General features: G+C 42.6%; 1 long non-coding RNA gene across 3 annotated transcripts; it reads left to right on the forward strand.

Moving 5' to 3' along the window:
• The first annotated feature begins 27 nt into the window (after window positions 1–27).
• LOC135232255 (uncharacterized) lies at window positions 28–18,713 on the forward strand. 3 transcript variants are annotated; one of them, XR_010322756.1, is made up of 4 exons: window positions 28–2,354; window positions 9,658–11,534; window positions 11,621–11,724; window positions 14,131–18,700. It is a non-coding gene; the product is annotated as an uncharacterized LOC135232255 (long non-coding RNA). The 3 variants fall into 3 exon arrangements; XR_010322755.1 differs by lacking the exon at window positions 28–2,354 and having other exon boundaries at window positions 7,554–10,684; window positions 11,431–11,534; window positions 14,131–18,713; XR_010322754.1 differs by lacking the exon at window positions 28–2,354 and having other exon boundaries at window positions 7,555–11,534; window positions 14,131–18,713.
• Window positions 18,714–22,570: the final 3,857 nt, after the last annotated feature.

Raw genomic sequence — 22,570 nt, forward strand, 5'->3', positions numbered from 1 at the left:
GCCGGAATAGCTCTGTTGGTGAAGGAGGCTCTTCCGCTTTCATTCTTGCAAAACCAGAAAAAAAATTTTTTTTTTTAGTACTAGGGAGAAAAAAAAAAAAAAATGAAACCACAAACACACAACTCTTTAGCAATTCGATCCGCAGTCTCCCCATATCTTAGAAGTTAAAACCTGCCATATTCAGAAGCTCTTTTCTTTTGCTATGAACAGCTTTATCTGGTGAGGTTGGTCTCCTTATTTCATTGTTGTTAAAGAATGTTCTGGTCGGGTTGTTATTTTTTCCTCTGGAGAAGTTGGATTATTGCTTGAAGGGTCATGTTTTATCAAGAATTTCCAATTCATGCTCAGAAAAGAAGCAGCGGGGAAATCATGCACCATCAGTAGGGCTGGGTTTTAAATAGAATGAGAAAAAAATATTCGTTACGAATTAATTTATGTTTCCTTTGCCGTCCGTGCTGCCTCTCTTTTCCCTAGAATTTCAAGGTGTGTTTACAATTCACACCTGTGGATGGTTTGTCCATTTTTAAGAGTCTGGTTTCTGCTTTGAAGCTGAGAACCGAACATCGGTTTTCTGGAGCAAAAAAACTATGAGCCAGATCATAGATAGAGAAGTATAATCTAAATGCTTTTTTCTAAAACAGGATACAGCAAAGTCATATGCCATTCTTAGATAAGCGGACAGGGCCAAAGTACCCCAGTCTGGATAAGCGATAATGATAATGTGATTTTTTTTCTTCCCTGCTTAGATTATGAGGAAAGCTTATTAGAAACCTTATGAAATCTTATAGGAGTAATCAAAATTGGTAGAAATTGATTTAATTTTTGTTTTCTAAAAAACAAAACATTTTAGTATATCAGGTGGAATTTTAGAGATGCGTCTTTTCCAGAAGGGGTGGGCCCTGGTTGTGCAGTGATTAAAGAGCTCAGTTGCTAAAGGAAAGGCTGGCAGTTCGAACTCACCAGCTACTCTGTGGGAGAAAGATGTGGCAGTCTGCTCCCATAAAGATTTACAGCCTTGGAAACCCTATGGGAGCAGTTCTATTCTGTCCTAGAGGGTTGCTGTGAGTCAAAATTGACTTGACAGCAGTGGTTCTTTCCAGGATGTATGTAATACTAATTTTTTAGATTTGAAGATTTCTTGTGTAGGCATTCGTTTTGCAAATGCTGATGGGCCTGAGGTGCCCAAAGTAGAAGAAGTAGAGATACTGCTCACTAGAGTGTTTCCCTAATTGTGTCCATGTCCCCAGCACCGGCTGGGCCAATGAATGCCATGTATATCTGATGTGCTTGGTCACCCACGGGCCTGTGACTTCCTCTCAGGCCAAGGCGTCGGGTGCTCAAGGTCCCTGACCCTGTGATCAAGGGAAGCTCTGGAAGTCACTACGACCATTAGAGGGGTCCAGTTCTAGAGAAGGTCCAGAGACTTCCTGGGCAGGTTGGATAGTGGAATGGTTAAGCACATAGGCTCTGAAGACAGAAAGGCCCGTGTGCAAGTCTCTTTTATACCTTGTATATCTGAGTAATATTTAGGCTAGTGGTGTAACCTTTGTATGCTTCAGTTTCCTCATTCATATTGGCATAATAATGGTAATAATAATAATAATACCTGTCTTACAGGGTTGTTGGAAGTATTAATAGACAATGTATCTAAACTATAAAGTGGTGTGCCTGGCAAGAAGTAAGTGCTTTCTAAAATAAAGCAAGGCTCTCCCAGCAGGAGTGTAGGGAGCACCTGCATCCCAGGGCAGCCTTTGAGACAATTACAAGACGCTCATGGTAGTTGTAGGCCAGATGTCATACAGTAGATTTTTGTTATTCATGGTAATTATGTTCTAAAAAGACACTGCAAACAATGAATTAGCAAATACTGGACAATTGCTTCTAGAGGAAATACGAGGTTAGGCTCCTATGAGCCTCTGGTCACAACATTTTTGCCAACTAATCAATATATAACTTTGCTTTATGCTTGTTTTTGTTTAATGACACCTTATTTATTATATTATTGATTCATTAATATTGAACTCATCGCCACCAGTACTATAACTTGTGCTGGAAGAAAGCTTATATAAAACATATTTTCTCTGAAAGGCACATCATGGCTTTCTTGTATTTAGGAATACTAGACAGCACTTCTGTGCTGTGCTTGGGGGCCATGTTAAATAACAAAATCACCAACAAAAAGCACAAAACTGCAAAAAGCAGGACTCTAAATGGACTGTAAAAAGGACACTTGTTTAAGAGTATGAGCACCGAAACAAGAAGGCAGAGCATCACCTTGTCTGACCTCAGCTGAGAACATGCGACTCAAATTTTCCACCACTCTGTGCGTGTCCACAAATGACCGTGAAAGTGCTGTGAGTACTGATTTGTGGTTACAAATAAATTTTACCGAGTAGATGAATTCGCAAATGTGGAATCTGTGAACAATGAGAATAGACTGTATGTGGGAGAAAATGGTATGGGCAGGAACAGGCAGCATTTACTGAGCACCTTCCATGAGCCAGGCAGGGATCCAGGCCTGCACAACCTCAGTTGTCTAATGCATAGACTGGCAAGGAATCTTCAGAAGGCTTCAGAAGAGCATTTGACATGGGCTCTGGGCCTCCTGCAGTCATTAAAGCATTCTGCTGCTAACCAAAAAGCCAACTCTTCGAACCCACCAGATGTGGCAGTTTGCTTTATAAAGATTCTACTCTGTGCTCTAGGGTCTCAATGAGTTGGAATTGACCCAACGGCAGTTGAATTTGGTTTTCTTGGGTTTCTGGTCCTCCTGAGACTCTCCCAGGCTAGATTTATAGCTGTGAGCAGGCCTGGAATATCTTGTTGGTTGCCGATGAGTTGACCGTGACTTTTGGAGACCCTACGTGTGCAGAGTACAACTGTGCTCCCATAGAGTTTTCAAGGCTGTGGCTTTTCAAAAGTGGATTGCCAGGCCTGTCTTCTGAGGTGCCACTGGTGGGTTCAAACTGCCACCTTTTTGTTGAGTAGTCTATCACTTAACCTGCATATGCAAGTTTTATGCCCTTCATTGTATGTGTGTGACCCCAGTAGTTCTACCCATAACCATCCCAAGGATAGTGCTCCTGAGACAATCTGGTGTGCTCTGGCTCTGGGGCTGCCTATATTGGGCCTCCCTGACTTAGTTGTGCCTAACCTAAACGAACCCCGTTGCCGTCGAGTCGATTCTGACTCATAGCGAGCCTATAGGACAGAGTAGAACTGCCCCATAGGGTTTCCAAGGAGCGGTTGGTGGATTCAAACTCCCAATTTTCGGTTAGCAGCCAAGCTCGTAACCACTGTGCCTCCATGGCTCCCTTAGCTGTGCAGCACTGAGCAGTCTCTTACCATTTCTGGGTGGCAGGTGGGGATTCCTCAGCTGAACAGGGAGCTGAGGCTATATATGTCATAAGGGTTAGTCATAGTAGTACCCGACAGATAGTGGGTTTCCAAGACGTGGAAGTTGCTTTCAGGCTTGGAGAATGAGTTCTTGCTAGGGTAGTAAACACAGAAATGAGGAACTGATTTTGCCAACGAATGCTGAAAGCAAACTGCGCCTGCCCCCAAAGCCACAAAACAAAGCCCCCCTCCCTGTTACCAAGGCTGAGGGCGTCTCACATTTGCACAGGTGGCCCTCAGGCTGGTGGATAATATTTCCCCCAACAGGGCTGCTTTGTTCATTAAAAATGAGCATTGAGTGCAAATGCCCGAGGATCTCTGAACGGCTTGCTGAAAGGCACTGAACCTGTCTGTGGTTTGTAACAATCAGTTCAATCAATGTCCCTAGAGGACCCTGGCTAGCAGAAGTCCCAATTTTTATTTTCTCAGAATCTGCTCTTGGGGGTGAGATTTCTTTCTTGAAGAAATTTGTTACTTCACTTCACTCCAAGAACCTTAATTCAAATCACAGCCTGTCTTTCTGTGCCAGGAGGCTGAGGGCTGCTGATTCCCAAACCCCACACCTGTGGTTCTGGCTTTTTCGGTATGAATCCGCTTCCTGATTATTTTTTGACCTGCTGGCCTTTACTGCCTCATTCAGAGCAAGTACCTTAATCAGAAAAAAAAATAATAAAAATTATCTGGGTGCAAGGAGGCATGGTAAATCTGGCATTGGTGATACCATCAGCCTGTCCGGAAAGAGCCTAGAACAAAACAACAACTTCCCATTAACTTTCAGAACAATAACCATAAGAGGCCAATTGTGAAATATTAACCTTTGCTCCAGAACCTTGAGCCCAAAGGTCAGAAAAGGGCTCATTAACATAGTAAAAATCACTCCCCAAGGCAGAGATTTAACAGGCTAATGAGACGAGCTAACATTATAATGAGATTAGGACTGTACTGCCACTGGGTATTATGTTAGAAAATGTAGAAACCTGTAGTCGTAGGATTTGTTAAGAACTTCTTCCTTCCTCAGAATATAAAAGATCTGACCTATGTAACCCAAGACAGCCAGAATCTGAGGACTGCCTTCCTCTCTGCTGTAGCTTGTGCACAACCTTGGAATAAATCCGCTCTTTGTTCCTCACCCTGTGTTGTGGTTATTGGCAAAAGTCGCCCTGGGCCTGAACCCAGAACTTGAGCTGGGTAATACTGTCACACAGGCACCTCTTGTCTTGGACTTTCTCCTCTTTCTAAGGCCCAGGTTCCCAGTGCCTTTTCGTTCCTCCTGTCTTTCCAGGATTCTCTACAATACCTCTTGGATCTTACCTAAAAATCCAGACCTTTTGCTGACCCCTTTCTTCCCAATCTGAGTTTATCCATTGTAGCTCCATTCGATCTTGTCTCTGTTCTCTGGTTATTGTTAGTTGCCATTGAGTCGCCGCGACTCATGGTGACCTTATGTATAACAGAGTGTAACATTGCCTGGTTAATCGTGTACCATCTTCATGATGGTTGGTATGTTTAAGTCCATTGTAGCATTGTCAATCCCTCTCATCAAGGATTTCCCTCCTTTTTGTAGGCCCTTTACTTTACTAGGTTCGCTATGAGTCGGAATCGACTCAGCGTCACTGGGTTTGGTTTTTTGGTTTTTTTACTTTACCAAACATGATGTTCTTTTCTTGCGATTGGTTTTCCCTAATGACATGTTCAAAGAAAGTGACACGAAGTCTCTCCATCTTTGCTTCTAAGAATATTCTGGTAGTATTTCTTCTAAAATTTCTTTACTAGGGAAATGATAAATTAATCCTTGACAAAGATGCATATGAGATAATTCAGAGTTCTAGGTTTAGGATTAGGAGAATTTACTTCCTTACCATGGCTTCACCACTTGGTGGCTATGTGGTGTTAGGCAAACTACTTCACGTTTCTGGATATTGGTTTCTTAAACTGTAAAATGGAGTTAATAATGCCAATATTGTAGAATAGTCATGAAGATTAAACTGACAATATGAGTGGAAATACCTAAGAGTAAATGTTGGATAAATTGAAAGCTCACCAGGAATTAACATTATCCTTCTCAAATAATATTGGAATTTTATTGTTTTGCTTTGTCTCAGGACATTTAAAGGAATTTCTATTTTGGTAATTCATGTAAGTAGACATAAAGCATGAATAATAATAATAAAAAAAAAAACAACCCAGAAGAGTGGCTGGCCAAGGGCACTATGACTGTGATGTAATAAGGAAATAACCACGTGGTGGGAGAATGAGAGGAACCTATCTTATAAGAGGTATACTGGTAGCTTCCAGCAGGAAGAGCCAACCACCAGAAAATAAGCCAATCATCATTGATGCTTTATATAATGTAGTAAAGGATGACCCAGGATCCAACCATCATGAAGAGATCTATGTTCCAGTGGTCATTTACCAGTCCCACAAAAACCCACCCACTCATTCATGCATTTGAGATTTTTGAGATTTTTAGAGATACATTCACACTCACTGAGAATGGGGGTTTTGTAACATTTTTACAATTTTCAGAATATGGGTACTGGTATTATATAAATCAGAAAAGGCGTGCCATTTACAAGTACAACTGCCTTTTAACCCAAAAAACCCATTGCTGTCGAATCAATTTTGACTCATACAGACCCTATAGGACAGAGTAGAACTGCCCCATAGAGTTTCCAAGGAGCGCCTGGAAGATTCAAACTGCCAATCCTTTGTTTAGCAGCCGTAGAACTTAACCACTACACCGCCAGGGTTTCCAAACCCATTGCCATCAAGTCGACACTGACTCATAACAACTGCCTTCTAAGGAGGGTAATTCTATTTAATGGAAGTTATTTTGTCCGCTGAGCACCTGAAAGAAAATTCGAGGAAAGGAGCTGTGGCAAGAGAATTGCTTTTTATAAGCAAGGCAGAAGAATTTGAATATCACCTAAGAGGAAGGGGGTAAGAGCAGAGAACAGAGAAAGGGGGGAGAAGCAGAGGCAGATGATACTCTGGGTTCTTCTTGGCTAAGGTGCCCAGACAGCAGTGTTGGGAGGTAGGGCAGCTAAGAGACCTGAGCTAATAGGAAAGTCTAAAGCAAATCTGTAAGTTGTTGGCTGTGCCGCGTAAGGTACAGTGCCTCACCCAGATCCTGAATGAATTTTATGGAACTCAATGAAAAGACCAAGTTTCATGTTTGAATTAGGTCAGGGCAGAGCTAAGAAAGCACAGGCAGAAACAAGTAAAGAGCAGAGGGGCCATGTGAACACATGGCCCGGGGAATCACACAGGTTCATAGGATTTTGAGGAGGGCTTCAGACTCCTGTGTGCCATAGACTGGAGGTGGGAATGGGTTAAACCAATTTTACCTAGATCTTCAAGGGGTAAAGTTCAGATGCACGTAATAGAATAAAACAAAATAAATATGGCTTAAATAAAATTGAAGATTTTTTTTTCTTTCCTTTGACATAAAAGAATTTCAAGGATAGGCAGTTCATAGCTGATTTGCCAATCCCATGCTGTTACCAGGGACCTCCCAATTTTGTGCCCCAAAATCCTAGAACTGACTTATACCTTCAAGTTTAGCAAAAGGTTTAATACAACTGCTAGAGCTCCAGCCATTTTGTCTATGTTCCAGGCCTGCAGGAGAAGGAAACAGTGGAAGGATAGCAGAGCTCACACTTTCACTTACAAGGTTGTTGTTGTTAGGTGCCATTGAGTCAGTTCTGACTCACAGTGACCCTATGTAAAACAGAAATACAACCCGGTTTTGCACCATCCTGACAATCGTTATGCTTGAGCCCATTATTGTGGCCACCTATAAGGTGCTTCTCCCAATACTTCTCCTTATATCTCATTGGCCACACCTAGCTCCCAGGGATGCTGGGAAATAGTCACTTGGCCACACCTGACTGCAAGGAATGCTGGAGTAGGTAGGCAGTCTTTATTCTAGTGGCAATGTGCTCATCTAAAAATCAGGGCTCTAAAAAGAAGGAGAAATGGGATATTGGGAGGCAGCTATATACCATGTATATAGAAAAAGATATGTAACTATTTTTCTTTTTGAATTAACTTGCTAATTACCTTGTATTATAAGTTTCTGGAAGGTAGATGAGGCACACAGCTCTGCCTATTGTGCCTAGTTTTTTTTTTTTTTTTTTTTTTTTGTGAATGCTGGGCTGGTGGATGATCCCTAAAGGCACTTTCTCTCCAACCCTTTTCCTTGGGAGCTCATGGGAACATAAGTTGAACAAGGTCCTCAGGAATATCTCTGCTGAGGCTGAGGTGAAACAGGCTAACCTGTGGTCAGGGGCCTATTGTGAGTAAGATAGTCTCCTGGCCTTACTGAGGATGTTTGCCACTACATTTCATGGAAGAAGCCCAAACATGATGCAGTAAACTACAAATTAAATGTGAACAAAATGTTAAACAGAGCTTCATGGCCCATGTAGGTGATACAGAACACGGTAGTTGCAGAATATCCTTAAATTATAGTGCCCAACTAAGATGGGCATAGTCAAATGGTCTGCGAGGTTAAGTGGCTAAATAAATGGCAACCTGAGAACTTGCCTCAACTTCAGTGGAACAGTGACTGTTTTACTGCACTGCAGGATGGATCGCCTCCTTAATCTAGCTGCCCCAAATGTGCAATGTAAGCTCAGACCAGTCTATTACAGGCCTCCTTGGAGCTCCCACATTAGGACGGAAGGCCTCTCCCTATATTCCAAGTCATTGTGTCTGGAGTAGGGGGAGACGGGAGAAGAGCAAGGGCTCAAAATGTTGGACCCAACTCCACACACAAACACCAGCCACGGGTTTCCAATGGGAGGGTGATGGAAGGAAAGATAAAAAGTGGGCTTTGGTGTAGGATGGGAATTAATATATTTTTAAAGATTTGGGAAAATAAATCACCAACATAAATACATTCCCAAGTGACTTATGTTAAGATAACATGAGTTTTTAGAGAAAAAAAAAAAAAAAGGCTCAGGGAACACAATAAAAGAGAAAATTAAGAGGAATAGTCTAAAACACAATAGACGGTATCACCCTCTGGCTTACGATCCATCAAAGCTCCTCGTTACTCTTCAAATAAAGAGCAAAATCATCAGAAGGGCTCACAGGCCTGTTTGTCATCTGATGCCTTCTCATTTCTCAAGACTTAATTTTAATCACTTTTCCCATGAACCCAATGCTCTGATCACATCAAATCATTAGATATGCCCAGCTGTCCTTGCCTCCATGCCTTCACACGAGCTTTCACTCAGCCTGGAATGTCCATCTCCTTATCTTTGAGAACAACCCGTCCGTTTCCTTCAAGACCACCTGTTCTAGAAGTCTTCCCTGTCCTCTGCTGAACACAAGTGTTTGCTTTGTTCTCAGTACTCCCACGACACTTTGGACAAGCCTCATGTGGCATGATTAGTGTATGTGCCTAACTCTCCCACTGTTCCCACAGGGCAGGTTATTTAGCACCATCACTATAGATCACGCAACTGACTCACAGCAGGTACTCAATTAATGTTTATGGGAAAAAAAACAGGAAAGAGAAAAATAGAGCAACATGAGAAAATGTATTAGATATTATAGCAGTACAGTGGAGTAGATGAGATTTAAAAAAAATTCTCAAGAGTATTATGTAAAATGAAGAGCATTAAATGTAAATGTGGGTTCAGAACTAAGCTCTAATGCAAATGTTGAGGAAGCAGGTGAGCAAAGGACACAATCAGGGCAGAGCGTGAGAGTTAGGATTTGAGACAAAGTCTCAGGACTGGGCTGCGTGGGTGGTGCAGTTAATATCCTCAGCTGCTAATCGATAGGTTGAAGGTTTGAGTCCACCCAGAACCATCTTGAAAGAAAGGACTGGCAACCTGCTCCTGAAATTTCAGCCATTGAAAACCTTAGGGAGCACAGGAGTTGGAATCAACTTGACGGTAACTGGAACTGGAACACATGACTGGGGTAAAGAGAAAATGAGAAGCAAGAGTGTTATATGCTGTCAGGGGGAACAGTCCAAGTGGCGCAATTTCCTCCCAGTTTGTCATAATTTTTGCAATAAATTACAGAGTTTATTTGCCTGAAGACTCCAAGCTGTCTTAGCTCAGTGGAGTGGAGAAGGAGCAGCAGTGGTGTCACTTTGCTGAGCTTAGACCTCCAGAGTGAGCACTGCTCTGAGGAGCAGTAAGGAAGGGTTCAGCCAGAGCTATGTTCATCTACCAGAGATACAGGGTGGAAGGGGCCTTTGTTTCTTCCCCTTTTACAACAAATGTTCTTTCAACAACACAGAGATGCCTGAAATGCCTTACATGGGACAAATTACTTCATGCCACAATTTGAGACCAATTTCAAGTGGAAGGGAGACAACCGACTGAAATGGAGATCACAGAGTGAGCAAAGTAAATTGAGGGCAGGACAACTGAGGGCCCAGTTTAAGGGGCCAAAACCAGGAGTGTCTGTTGGAATTGGCCTGCATTTTTCTCCTCTCTCCATACCCCAAATAGTGCTTTAAAAATCAGTCTCTATCATCTTGCATTCCCTTTTATTTTACAGAGTTTAGACTATGTCTGTGTGATGTATATATGGTGCGTTAAAGATGGTCCTAAATCCTTTGATTCTCCTACCATTGTCTTGACCAATAGAATCTGGTGAGCATGTCTGTGGGAGAGTGCTGGGCCTCACCTTAAGAGGCCTGGAAGCTTCTGTCTTGATCTCTTGAAGCCCTGGGCTATAGAAGTAACAAGTCTGATTACTCTGCTGGAAACACTGAGGCCACATGGAGAGGGAGAAGGGGCCCCTTAACCAGCCATCTCTGCAAAGGCCCCAGGCATGTGAGTGAAACCAACTTTGACCTTCCAGACCAGCCCAGGCATGTGAGTGAAGCCATCTTGGACCCTCCAGACAAACCCCACTGCCAGCTGAACACTAACGAGGCTCCCTAGTTGATGAACCTCGAGCTGAAGAATTGGCCAGTAGAGCCCCACCAGTAAAAGATATAATGAAATGGTTGTTATATGAAACCTCTAAGTTTGGGGGTCATTGTTACATAACAGTAGATAGTGAGAGCAGTATGTGAGATTGAAAATTGGGTATGGTTGTTCTTGATGTATCACCTTGATTGTGAAGGATGCAGGCAGATCTTTAGCTATGATTTTGGGAGCACCAGTCTTTCATTTTGGGTCAGGCCTATCAAGAAACACTGGCCTTTTCTACTGGTCAGGGGTGGTCACTGCATATCCCAAAGGGACAATAACCCAGACTCAAAAGATGAAAGGACTACATAAGACCTTCAAGGACAAACGTCTTCAAATTGAAGGTGAGAGTCACATTTTTCATGTCTCCTGATAATGCCCATGTTGCTTGTTTTGGAATTGTGATGGGAACAAAGAGAGGGGAGTGTGTGTGCATCAGGGGGAGTTATTTATCAGGAGCTTGTTAAACAGGCTGCAATGTGGAGTGGGGACTTAATTTGTGAAACCCTTTGTCAACATTTACTTTTTTGAGCTGAGTTTGGCATAACCCACTACCTAATCTCACACACCTTGGGGATGATAGGCTCAAAGCTAGGCTGGGCTCTGTTTTAATTCCATTCTCCCCAGAGCTCAGGAGAGCCCATGACTCCTTAATCAGATTAGGAGCAGGTAACGTATCAGAACATTACAGCAACTGAGGCCCAGAGAAGTTGGGATAACTTGTGTAGGGTCAAAGCCCAGAATGGAAGCCCCATTCTTGATTCTGAATCTGGAATTCTTTCTGCTGTTTTCATCCATATCCTTTCAAATGTCCTTGCTTTCTGGATCCAGCTGTCAGGGACCATTATGATAGTAATCATTTATATTTTAATTTAATAATTGTTCTGCAGGAGAATGCAAAAGTAAAAAAAAATTATTGTTATGGAATAGGAATCAAATGTCAAAATACAATCAGAATAAAATAACTTTGTTCTGGTACATCTACATAGTTTTTACATTTCACATTTTTTAATCATTCGTGCAATATGCTTTGCTAAAACAATAGACATTTTGCTAAAATGTCTCTTCTCTTTTATTTCCACGTATTTAGGCAGCAATTCAAAGGTCCAGGATACTGCCACTGGGCAAAAGTCCAGGTGCAAGTGAAGTTGGTTCCAGCCTCCTGGTCACTTTGGCAGGACTGGATGTGGCTAAGTAAGACCTTGATATTCCCATGTGAGTTGCTCCAGGTTGGTGGGGTGTGGTTTTCTTTCAAGTTTGTCAGTAATTGCTTTTAACAGCTTCTCCCCAGATTCACATCTAATTTGCCCCAGAGGAGGAAGGATGGCAGCTATCCATGTCTAGAAAGGTCTGAAATGAGGGGCTGCTTATTTTGGACCTTGAGGTAAGCCTTGGTGCCATGGGTCCTCTGTGCTGCATGTTGGCTCGAATACCTGGGCCTGCCTTGGGTGTCAGGTCCCTGCCAAGCTCTGTGGGTCCCCATCTGATTCTAATTCCTCTCCAACGCACTTATACACTAGGCCCCTGACACCAGCAAGCTCTCCAGGCAACTATGGAGCTAGAATAGCCTCATGGTCCCACCCCACAGATTAATGTTAGAGTCTCACTGGAGGTACCTGATCTCTCAAACCACATCCGCTGCTCACCTGACTTTGGGTATTATCTGATGTCTGCATCTCAGTTATGCCCCGCCTCGCAATGGATCTTCTGCCTGTTGGTGTCTGCCTGAACTAAGGCCTGATTCCCCATACCCTTTGGCCCTTGAACACTGAACTTTATACATGCTCTGATACGGGCCAGGCTCAGTAGCAGGATTGAAGTCACCTAGACTTTGTCCATCTTGGACTTGAAATTTTTTCCATCTTCACTGTTCCATAAGACTAATGTCCAGGTGGTTTTGCAGTTGAGGCCATCTGACTTATGACGTCCCAGGCTTGGAGTCCAGAATTTTGAATCATTCCAAAACCTCCTCCCACCCCTGTAAATGCCCATGGTGTCTGTAGTAGAGCCTGAAAAGCCAAGTGACACCTTGGGTATGACCTAAAGTCACTAATCCCCCTTACACAGGCGTCCGTAGCCTCCCAGTTTGCTCTGACCAAGAGTGACTCCCTCTCTTCAGACCCTTACCCTCAATCTTTTCCTGGGACTAGACTGTTGCAGGCCATTCACTTAGGCCATCCTCACCACAGGATTCACTGCTTTGTTGGGATACATCTCAGGCAGTGAGTTAGCCCCTGCCAAGCCACCACTCTTTCACCACTCTGCAGCACCAGCGCTGCTTCCCTCTTAATTCAAGACAAAGAGAATGGGATCATATAACCTGGTGCTTTCTATACATGGCTCGTATTGTTTCTCTGCAATTGATCCAGCTTGCAACTCACTTCAAAAACTCTGGTGAGAGTTCTTTTCTAGAGTGCTCAAGAAAACTCATGACTGCAGGCCATGATACAAGAAATCTACTTAATTTTTGTTTCATAAACCTCCCTTCCACTGTTTGGTGTGAGAGATTGCTCAGACTTCAAAACAGACCTGTGGGTTTGAATGCTGCTTCTATTCAGTGGTCCTGCTCAGAGACACCCATGTGGTTGGGATGCATGCCAGCCTGTAACACGTATGTCAAGACAACCCAGTTAGCACATGACACCATGAAAAACGTGGTAGTTTTCACTAGGCAGGGAAATAGTTCATTCTCAAGCAACAATAGCAACAGAAGCCTCCTATTCTGGCATGGTTAGCTCTGAAACAGATTTTTTATTTCTATGGCGTCAAAACTCAGAAACTATATGATTATGAATGGAAAGAATCAGGTAGTGACCTTTCTTCCCATTTTATTTCATACGTGAATTTTTAATTTAAGGATTTAATACATCGATGAATGTCAAAATGTTTTAGTGAACAGCTTTCCAAATTTCAGCATTAAAACAATTATAAATAGTTGTTAATATTTTATGTCTACTGTCAATGTTTGGCCTTTTAATAAAATATATGCATTTCTTAATAATGGTAAAAGAAGTTAAAAAGTCAATCCAATTTAATGGATTCTGCTTTCTTCATAGAGTTCTAGAAAACTCTTCATTTATTCATTCATTCAATACCTATTTACTGATCATGCACTGTATGTTAGGCACTCTTATAGGCATGGAAGTTAAAACTTACAAAGATCTCTGCCATCACAGAGAATCACTGTTAGGGACTTACTGTTGGCTCACTGGCCACCTGGCAAGGGAATTTATTTAAATACAGTTAAATCACTTTTGCTTTTTGTCATCAATTCATCCACATGATTAGAGCAGACAGCTGTATGTAAACTCCCTCCTTGAGAAATTCACAAACCCACCATTCCCAGAAGTGGAAAGCCAAATTGCATTATGCTACATTCCCCTTTAGTTGTTGCTAAGGCTGGGTCCCAGGGCTTATATATAGGACAGTTCCTGTGTTGATTTTAAGCACTTTACAGAGGTAGAATGACACAACTTTTTGTATTAGGAAATTAATGACAGGGGGCCTTTTTGTCTCTTCCTAATTGATCACCTTGGAAATCCTATGGGGCAGTTCTACTCTGTCCTATAGGGTCGCCATGAGTTGGAATTGACTCGATGGCAATATTTTTTTTTGTTTTAATTGATCACCTTATATAAAATATATTGCATTGGCTCACAGACTCCTTTTAGAAGCTGATGAAAGCTATGGACCATCTTCCCAGAAAAAAAATGAATGTACCACAAACACATTAAAATTTACATATGTATTAAAATCATGAACCCTCAAAACCCACTTTTTTATCTTCTAGGGATTCATGGATCACAATCCCACATCAAGAACCTCTGATCTGGAAGGCCTTACTTTTCTCCACTTCTTTTTTCTGCTTTCCACATATGGGAAATTTTCATGATATTCTCTTTAAATGTAGCCATTTGGATTGAGAGATCATGTAAAGAGCTTTAGGCAAACCTCTGAGAATCAGCCAATGACAACTTTATGGATCACAGTAGTCTGATCCTGCTGTGCGTAGGGTAATCATGAGTCAGAGCCGGACTTGATGGCAGCCAACGACAACAACAACGTTCCCATATTGCCACCTTAATATAAATGCTTCTTGCTGAGAAAGGGCACCAGGGTGAACACCAGTCTGTGTTGGGTTGTCGTAATGGTGAAATGTGCAGGAAACCCTAGCCCAAGGGCTAGCCTCCTTTCTCCAAGCGAGACACTATGTACTGGATTTCACGTCTTCTTTCCAGTTTATAACAATAAAATCAGAGTTCCTTTGTATATTTGCTTTACAATATATTTGAGATATCTTTGTTGTGTAAGCTTGTATTATTCATTTTGTCTTTTACAAAATCTGTTGAACGCTCTGTCTTGGCCATTTGGAAAAAGAAACACTCAGGATATTGGTGTTTCGACTTTCAGTGTTTGTTGTCTGTCTTTTCCTTGCAATGGAGGGAATGTTTTCAGAGGGTAAAATGGTGAAATTACTTTTGAATTGTTTTTGAAATTCATTTGTCATTGTGGTAGGCAGAATAATATCCCCCAAAGGTGTCTACATCCTAATTCCCAGAACCAGTAAACGTATTACCTTACATGGAAAAGGGACTTTGCACATGTGATTATTTAAGGACTTGAGATGGGAAGAGTGTCTTCGGCCCTCTGGGTAGATCCAACATAATCACAAGTGTCCTTATAAGAGGGAACCAAGAGGGCCTGTGTCAGAGAAGAAATGTAATGATGGAAGTAGAGGTCGGAGTGAAGTGAAGAAGAAGCCACGAGCCAAGGAATGCAGGTGGCTTCTAAAAGTTGAAAAAAGCAAGGAAACAGACTCTCCCCTGGAACCTCAGAAGGAATGCAGCTCTGGCAACACCTTGATTTATCTTCTAGTTCCATTTTGGACTTCTGATCTCCAGAGCTGTAAAATAATAAATCGGTGATGTTTAAGCCACGAAGTTTATGGTAATTTTTTACAATAGCATTAGGAAACTGATATAACAAAAAAAAAAAAAAAAATTTTTTTTTTTTTTTTTTAGTCATTAACAATTTTATTCAAAAACAACAAAGTAGGAGCAAGGCCAAAATTCCAAAGGAAAGTACTCTTGCTCTGTCCCCTAAAACATCTGTAACGTAGGATACCCCAGAGTTCATTAAAGTATGTACAGTTGTTTCTCCTCCTTGAGTGACTTCAAATGGTTTTGATGCTGTAATTCTTGTGCGTGGTTTTTATAGTTTTACTCTCTCCTTCCTCTCTGTCTTCTTGCAGACAGTATGGATCCCTTTCTGCTCTCACTTGATGTCTCCAATCTATTGTGGGAGTCTGGTGGCATAGTGGTTAAGAGCTCGACTGCTAACCAAAAGGTTGGCAGTTCAAATCCACCAGCCATTCCTTGGAAACTCAATGGGGCAGTTCTACTCTGTCCTATAGGGTCATTATGAGTCAGAATCGACTAGACGGCAATGGGTAATCTAGTGTGGGCTCAAAATCAAACAAGTTATGATTGACTTTAAAGGAAGAGAAAATGGGCTCTGAGAGAGATCCCAAAAGACCCTTCTATAAAAGACCGCGTGAGCTTTAAGGAGTAGATTGCGGCATCTATTTTGGCCCCCAAGGCTCTTCATCTATTTATTTTGCCTGTATTCTGTTTCTCGTCTGTGTTCAGGATAGTTGAGTATTCCGGGCAAACATTCCCCAAATAAATGAGATGATCACTGTATTATTAAATATACCTCTTACAAGTTATTTCATATCAATCAATAATCACTACAGTGTCACGTCATATGTAGGTGAAGAAAAGACTATTGAAGACTGCTTACCAGCTGTGTTGCCTTGTGTATACCTGATGATCTCTGGGTCTCCGTTTCGCCCATTGTGAAATGGGCTTCATCACACCTGCTCTCGCTTCTTCACTTGAGCCTCATGAGGCCAGATGAGGACACATGAGATAATGTATGAAAGTGCTTTCATTTTTTGGGGGCAAAATGTGATAGAATTACACTTGCTATCAAAAGCCACAATGAAAGTTTTATTTATCTCTACCAGTGTTTGGGTACATCAAAGTTTCCTTTAGCTTATTCGGTAGAAATGCATTCACCATCCTCTCATTATTTATTTATTCAGCTAATACTAGTTGAGCATATACCATATGCCAGCTAGGGCCTGAGAATAGCAGATGGCCTAGAGGTGGAGTGCTCTGATGAATAGAACTTGGGAATCACTCATTCCTGGGTCTGGATCCTGCTTCTGTGCATTTTCAGTTTAATTTGTCTGATTCTAGCTTTCTCATCTACAAAATGATGCTAATGACACCTACCTAGTGGGCCTGCTGTAAGAATTAACTACAAAGTATGTAAAATTCCAAGACGTGGTAACCATTCAATATATGTTTAATAGGTATAATATTTGGGAGCTGTTAACCCAGTATGAGGAAACCCTGGTGGTGCGGTGGTTAAGAGTTCAGCTGTTAACCAAAATGTCAGCAGTTCAAATCCACCAGGCGCTCCTTGGAAACACTACGGGGCAGTTTTACTCTGTCCAATATGGTTGCTATGAGTCAGAATAGACACAACAGCAAAGGGTGTTTTTTTTTTTTTTTTAACCCAAAATGAAGGAGCCCTGGCGGTGCAGTGGTTAAGCACTTGGCTGCTAACCAGAAGGTCAGAGGTTGGAACCCTCCAGCAGCTCTGCAAGTGAAAGATGTGGCAGTCTACTTCGGTAAAGATTACAGCTTTAGAAACTCTATGGGGCAATTCTACTCTGTCCTACAAGGTTGCTATGAATTGGAATCAACTTGACGGCAACAGGAAACCAGTTTGTTTTCATCTGTAATAATCCTAACTCTTATTGTCCTGTAACTTTCATATTGATTGAAACCTGGTGAGTTCAGACATAACTCCTTCCATGGACCACAAGGCTTGCTGATCTAAACAAGGAGAAGGAACTGACATGATGGAGTTTCAGCGAAACAGGAAGGGGAGGGGAAAGCCTGTCCTTTTTTGACTAAGCAAAGTGGAGAAAGAAAAGTGGATGAGAGACAGACGGAGCAAGCAGGTAGATATATATATTATGACTTCTCCCATCCAAGCCCAAATTGACGGTCCTAGATGTTAAAAAGATTGAGGGGGTAGCCAGGAGCAGAGGAATTTTCACCCTGCTCTCTGTTTGGGGCTGTGGGAGGGGATTATCACAGGAACCTCCCAGAGGCCTGAGATGCCTGCAGCAGAGTAAAAAGTGTGGGAGACAGCCTGAGTTAGCACTCCTGAACTTCCCTCGGCTTAGGTGTGGTGTGCTAGGAACTCAGAAATGTATATGTGGCCTGTGGAAATGCAGAAGTCAGCTGATGGTGTGACAGATGAGGCTGGCCATTTCAGGGGCAAAGAGACCCTCTAGCCAAGGCAGGTAGTGCAGCTGGGGATTGACCAGGATCACCACCAGACCTCAGGTGTAGCACTAGCAAGGGCCAAGATGAAGCCAAAGCTGTGAGGCGGGCCACAGGGCTGGGATGGAGAGCAGAGACCAAGTTACCTATTACAGATTTCAGCACTGTAGGCCAGTGCCAGTGCAAGGGAGCTCCTCATTAGAACTGAACATATGGAGGCAGGGCCTGCTCTTTCCAACACCCGAAAACTCCCAAGTCTCCCCATTTCCCCACATCCAGATGTCATCTTGTAAAGGAGGACATCTGAAAGATTGAGCGTTTATCCCAAGGAGATCCAGCCACCCCCAAAAAACTATCCAAAAAAGAGACTGAGATATTGCAAATTGGTGAGTTTAAAGCATAGCCTCCACGCCCATTATCTAAAGGATGAAAGGAAGATTCCATCATTAGTAGGAAATAAAGAAGCTCTATTTTGTTAACATAAGCAACTTGGCCATATTTTCAATTTTTGACCCTAGCACATGCGGCAGCAATAACGTGGATGGACGTGTCTGCAATGGGGATGGCCCAGCCCTCCCCCAGAGTAGGATCTCTTAGTATAGGCTTGTGAGCAACTATAGGCTGAAGAGCTCAGGGCAGGGGCTGAATTATGTCAGAAAAGCTGCAAGGGCAAGAGTGGCTGTATTAGAGTTCTACCCAAGAAGCAGAACCAGTAGGGTTTGTGAGTGTCTGTATAGAGACTTGGTGATCTGCCCCATAAAGATTATAGCCTAGAAAATCCTATGGGGCAGTTCTGCTCTGTCACATGAAGTTGCTATGAGTGGGAATTGACTTGATGACACCTAACAACAATAATAACAACATACACACGCACACACTCATATATACACATACTTGTACACATGTATATGTACATACATGATATACACATATTCATACATACGTGTATGTATACATACACGTATACATATGCATGAAAACCTTGGTGGCGTACTGGTTAAAAGCTACAGCTGCTAACCAAAAGTTTGGCAGTTCGAATCCACCAGCCGTTCCTTGGAAACTCTATGGGGCAGTCCTACTGTGTCCTATAGGGTCGCTGTGAGTTGGAATCAACTCGACGGCAGTGGGTTTTTTTTTTTTAATATGTATGCACATATATGCATAAATTGTCATTGTTGTTAGGTACCACTGAGTTGGTTCCAACTCACAAAGACCCTATGTACAACAGAACGAAACACTGCTCAGTCCTGTACCATCCTCAGTCTCATTGCTATGTTTGAGCCCATTGTTGCAGCCACTATGTCAATTCATCTTCTTGGGGTTCTCCCCCTACTTTACCAAGCATGATGTCCTTCTCCAGGGATTGGTCACTCTGATCACACGTCCAAAGTACATGAGACAAAGCCTCGCCATCCTCACTTCTAAGAAGCATTCTTGCTATACTTCTTCCAAGACAGATTTTTCATTCTTCTGGCAGTCCCTGGTATATTCAATATTCTTCACCAACACCATAATTAAAAGGCATCAATTCTTCTTTGGTCTTCCTTATTGATTGTCCACCTTTTCCTCACATATAAGGTGATTGAAAATACCATGGCTTGAGTCAGGTGCACCTTAATCCTCAAAGTGATGTTTTTGCTTTTCATCACTTTAAAGAGGTCTTTTACAGCAGATTTGCCCAATGCAGTATATGATTTGATTTCTTGACTGCTGCTTCCATGGACATTGATGGGTGGGGATCCAAGTAAAATGAAATCCTTGACAACTTCAATCTTTTCTCCCTTTATCATAATGGTGTTATTGATCCAGTTGTGAGGGTGTTTCCTTCTTTATGTCAAGGTGTGATCCATACTGAAGGCTGTGTTCTTTGATCTTCGTCAGTAAGTGCATCAAGTCCTTTTCACTTTCAGCAAGCAAGGTTGTATCATCTGCATATCTCAGGTTGTTAATGAGTCTTCCTCCAATTCTGATGCATTCTTTTTCATATAGTTCAGCTTCTTGGATTATTTGCTCAGCATACAGACCTAATAAATATGACGAAACGATACTCCTGATTTTAAACCATGCAGTATCCCCTCGTTCTGTTTGATCAACTGCCTCTTGGTCTATGCATAAGTTCCCCATGAGCACAAGGAAGTGTTCTGGAATTCCCATTCTTTGCAATATTATCCATAATTTGTTATGATTCACATATTTGAAAGCCTTTGTATAGTCAGTAAAACACAGGTAAACATCTTTCTGGTATTCCTGTTTCAGCTAAGGTCCATCTGACATCAGCAATGATGTTCCTTGTTCCACATCCTCTTCTGAATCCAGCTTGAATTTCTGGCAGTTCCCTGTTGATGTACAGCATTACAGCAATACAGAAGCCACCACAGTAAGACAAACTGACAGACGAGTGGTGGATATATACATATATGTATATATAGATAAAAAGAGTTATTGCAAGGATTTGGCTCATGTGATATAGGGTCTGGCTAGGCAAGTTTGAAAAGTCAGAATCCACAGGGCTAGCCATCAGGAAGGGTAGACTGGAAACTCTCAGGAGGAGGTGATGCTGCAGTCCTCAGGGAGAATTTCTTCTTCCTCAGGGAAACCTCAGCTTTAATCTTACAACCTTTCAGCTGACTAGATGAAGCCCAAGAAGATTACAAGGATAACCTCCTTTACTTAGAATCAACTGATTGTAGATGTTAACCACAAGCCACACCTAGACTGGTGTTTGACTGGATAACTTGGCACTGTAGCCTAGTGACCCTAGGTGGTGCCATGGTTAAGCACTTGGCTGCTAGCTGAAAGGTCAGCAGTTCAAACTCACCCAGCAACTCCTCAGTAGAAAGACCTGAGATCTGCTCCTGTAAAGATTATAGTCCAGGAAACCCTATGGGGCGGTAGTACTCTGTCCTATAGAGTTGCTATGAGTTGGAATCTACTCCACGGCACCTAACAGCAATAGCCTAGCCAAGTTGGTACAGAAACCTGACTATCACAGTGGCTAAGTCTGCTCAGGGAAGCCCTCCCTGCTTCTTTGAGGAGGCAGGGAAGTATGCCCACCTTTTACAGGGATGAAGGCTCTCCCACATTTTCAGTGGGTGATTTACCAGAAGTAGATCTCCAGGCCTTTCTGCCGAATGTCTCTGGGGGAACTTGAGCCACCAACGTTTTGGTTAGCATCTGAGCTTGTGCCACCTAGGGATCCATAGGTTGCCACTAGTCAGAGTCAACTAGATGGCAACTGATTCTGGCTTGGAGGCTCTCCCGGGCCACGAAAGCTGCGCTACTTAAGCCTAGCACCACAGTCAGGGCTCTTCTGGTTGTAAATTACAGACACCCGTGGAAGCTAGTTCAAGCAAAATCATAAATCTCAACGGAAAAACACTGCGAGAGCTCATGGATTCCAAGAGCAGAGAAACCACAAGGCCTGCAGAAGGGACAGGACCCAGAGACAATAAGTAGTCAGAATGGGTACCCTCTGTTTCTCTCTGAGCTCTGCTTCATTCCTTCTCTTTATTTGTACTATTTTCTCCTGTCTCCAGTCCAGTCCAACTCCACCTGAGTTGTTGGAGGCCAAGTTTCTCTTAGTCTCAGTTGAAATTCCTCATGAGAGACTCATCTGCTTTCTGTAGACCCCTGAACAATGGTGTGGGTGCAAGAGAAGGGACAAGGTATGAATAAGTTTTTTGAGCTCCTGTCTCTGGGTGCAAGGAAGGGCCTGGAACTCCACTGAATTAAGCAAATTCTAGAGACAAGGGTGAGTCTCTGGGTGGTGCAAATATTTATCATGCTCAGGTGCTAACCAAAAGGTTGGAGGTTGGAGTCTACCCAGACGTGCCTCAAAAGAGTCTTGGTGATGTACTGAAAAATCAGCCTTGAAAATCCTATGGAGCACAGTTCTACCCTGACCCACATGGGTTCACCGTGAGTGAGAATTGGCTCAACGCAACTGGTACTGGTAGAGAAAAAGGAGACTGATTTGGGCATGGGGAGTAGGAGTGAGTGGAGGCAAGTCTGGGTAGCCCCTCCTGTTGGACTTGTAGGAGTACCTTCAGCACTCTTCTGGTCATAAGTCAAAAAGGGGCAGCTACAGGACCACCTAGCACATTTATTTCATTCTCTCATTATGTCATCTTAAAGAAATTAAGTTGAACTGTCCGTAAGGGAACAGAAAATTAATGGTGGGGATATTACCCAAAGACAGAAAATTACACATTTAAACATTACATTGGGATTTCACAACAGGTTGGTGTACTAATTTTCTCACAGCTCCTTAATGAGTCTTAGGGAAAAAACTGATTCAATTTTAATGTGATTTTGATTGCTTTATTCTCAGGTCAGCCTGAGAAGTTTCTCATGATGCTCAATTTGTCATTTTTCAAAGAAGCTGACATAAATAAAAGTGTGAGTACTGGGGTTCCCAGTGTGGCCTTTTAGCAACTTGGGGGAAAGGGATAGAGAAGGTGAGAGTGGGGAAAGTGAGAGGGAGCCAGAAAGAGTGGGTCTCCTTTCCAGAATCATAGAGATACAGAGAGCTGGCTTTGGGCATTATATACAATTTGATGTTCATCTATGCCCTGCAGCCTCAGACCACCCAGAACACACCTGTAGTCAACAAAGTTAGGCTTGTTAATTGGTGCTGCAAGGGAGGCCACCTACCATGGGGAGCTTAGGGGCATCTCTAAAGGGAGAATTAGGGAAGGGTGCTTGATGTTTTTGGTATGATGCTGCACAGGTTTCAGAGGAGCTTCCAGACTGAGATGGACTAGGAAGAAAGGTTTGGCAATCTTCTTCCAAAATCCACTCGATGAAAACCCTATGGATCACAACAATTCTATTTACAACTAATCATGGGGATGGAGAATAGGACTG

The sequence above is a fragment of the Loxodonta africana genome, chromosome 8 (assembly GCF_030014295.1).
Source record: "Loxodonta africana isolate mLoxAfr1 chromosome 8, mLoxAfr1.hap2, whole genome shotgun sequence".
NCBI classification, from domain to species: Eukaryota; Metazoa; Chordata; class Mammalia; order Proboscidea; family Elephantidae; genus Loxodonta; species Loxodonta africana.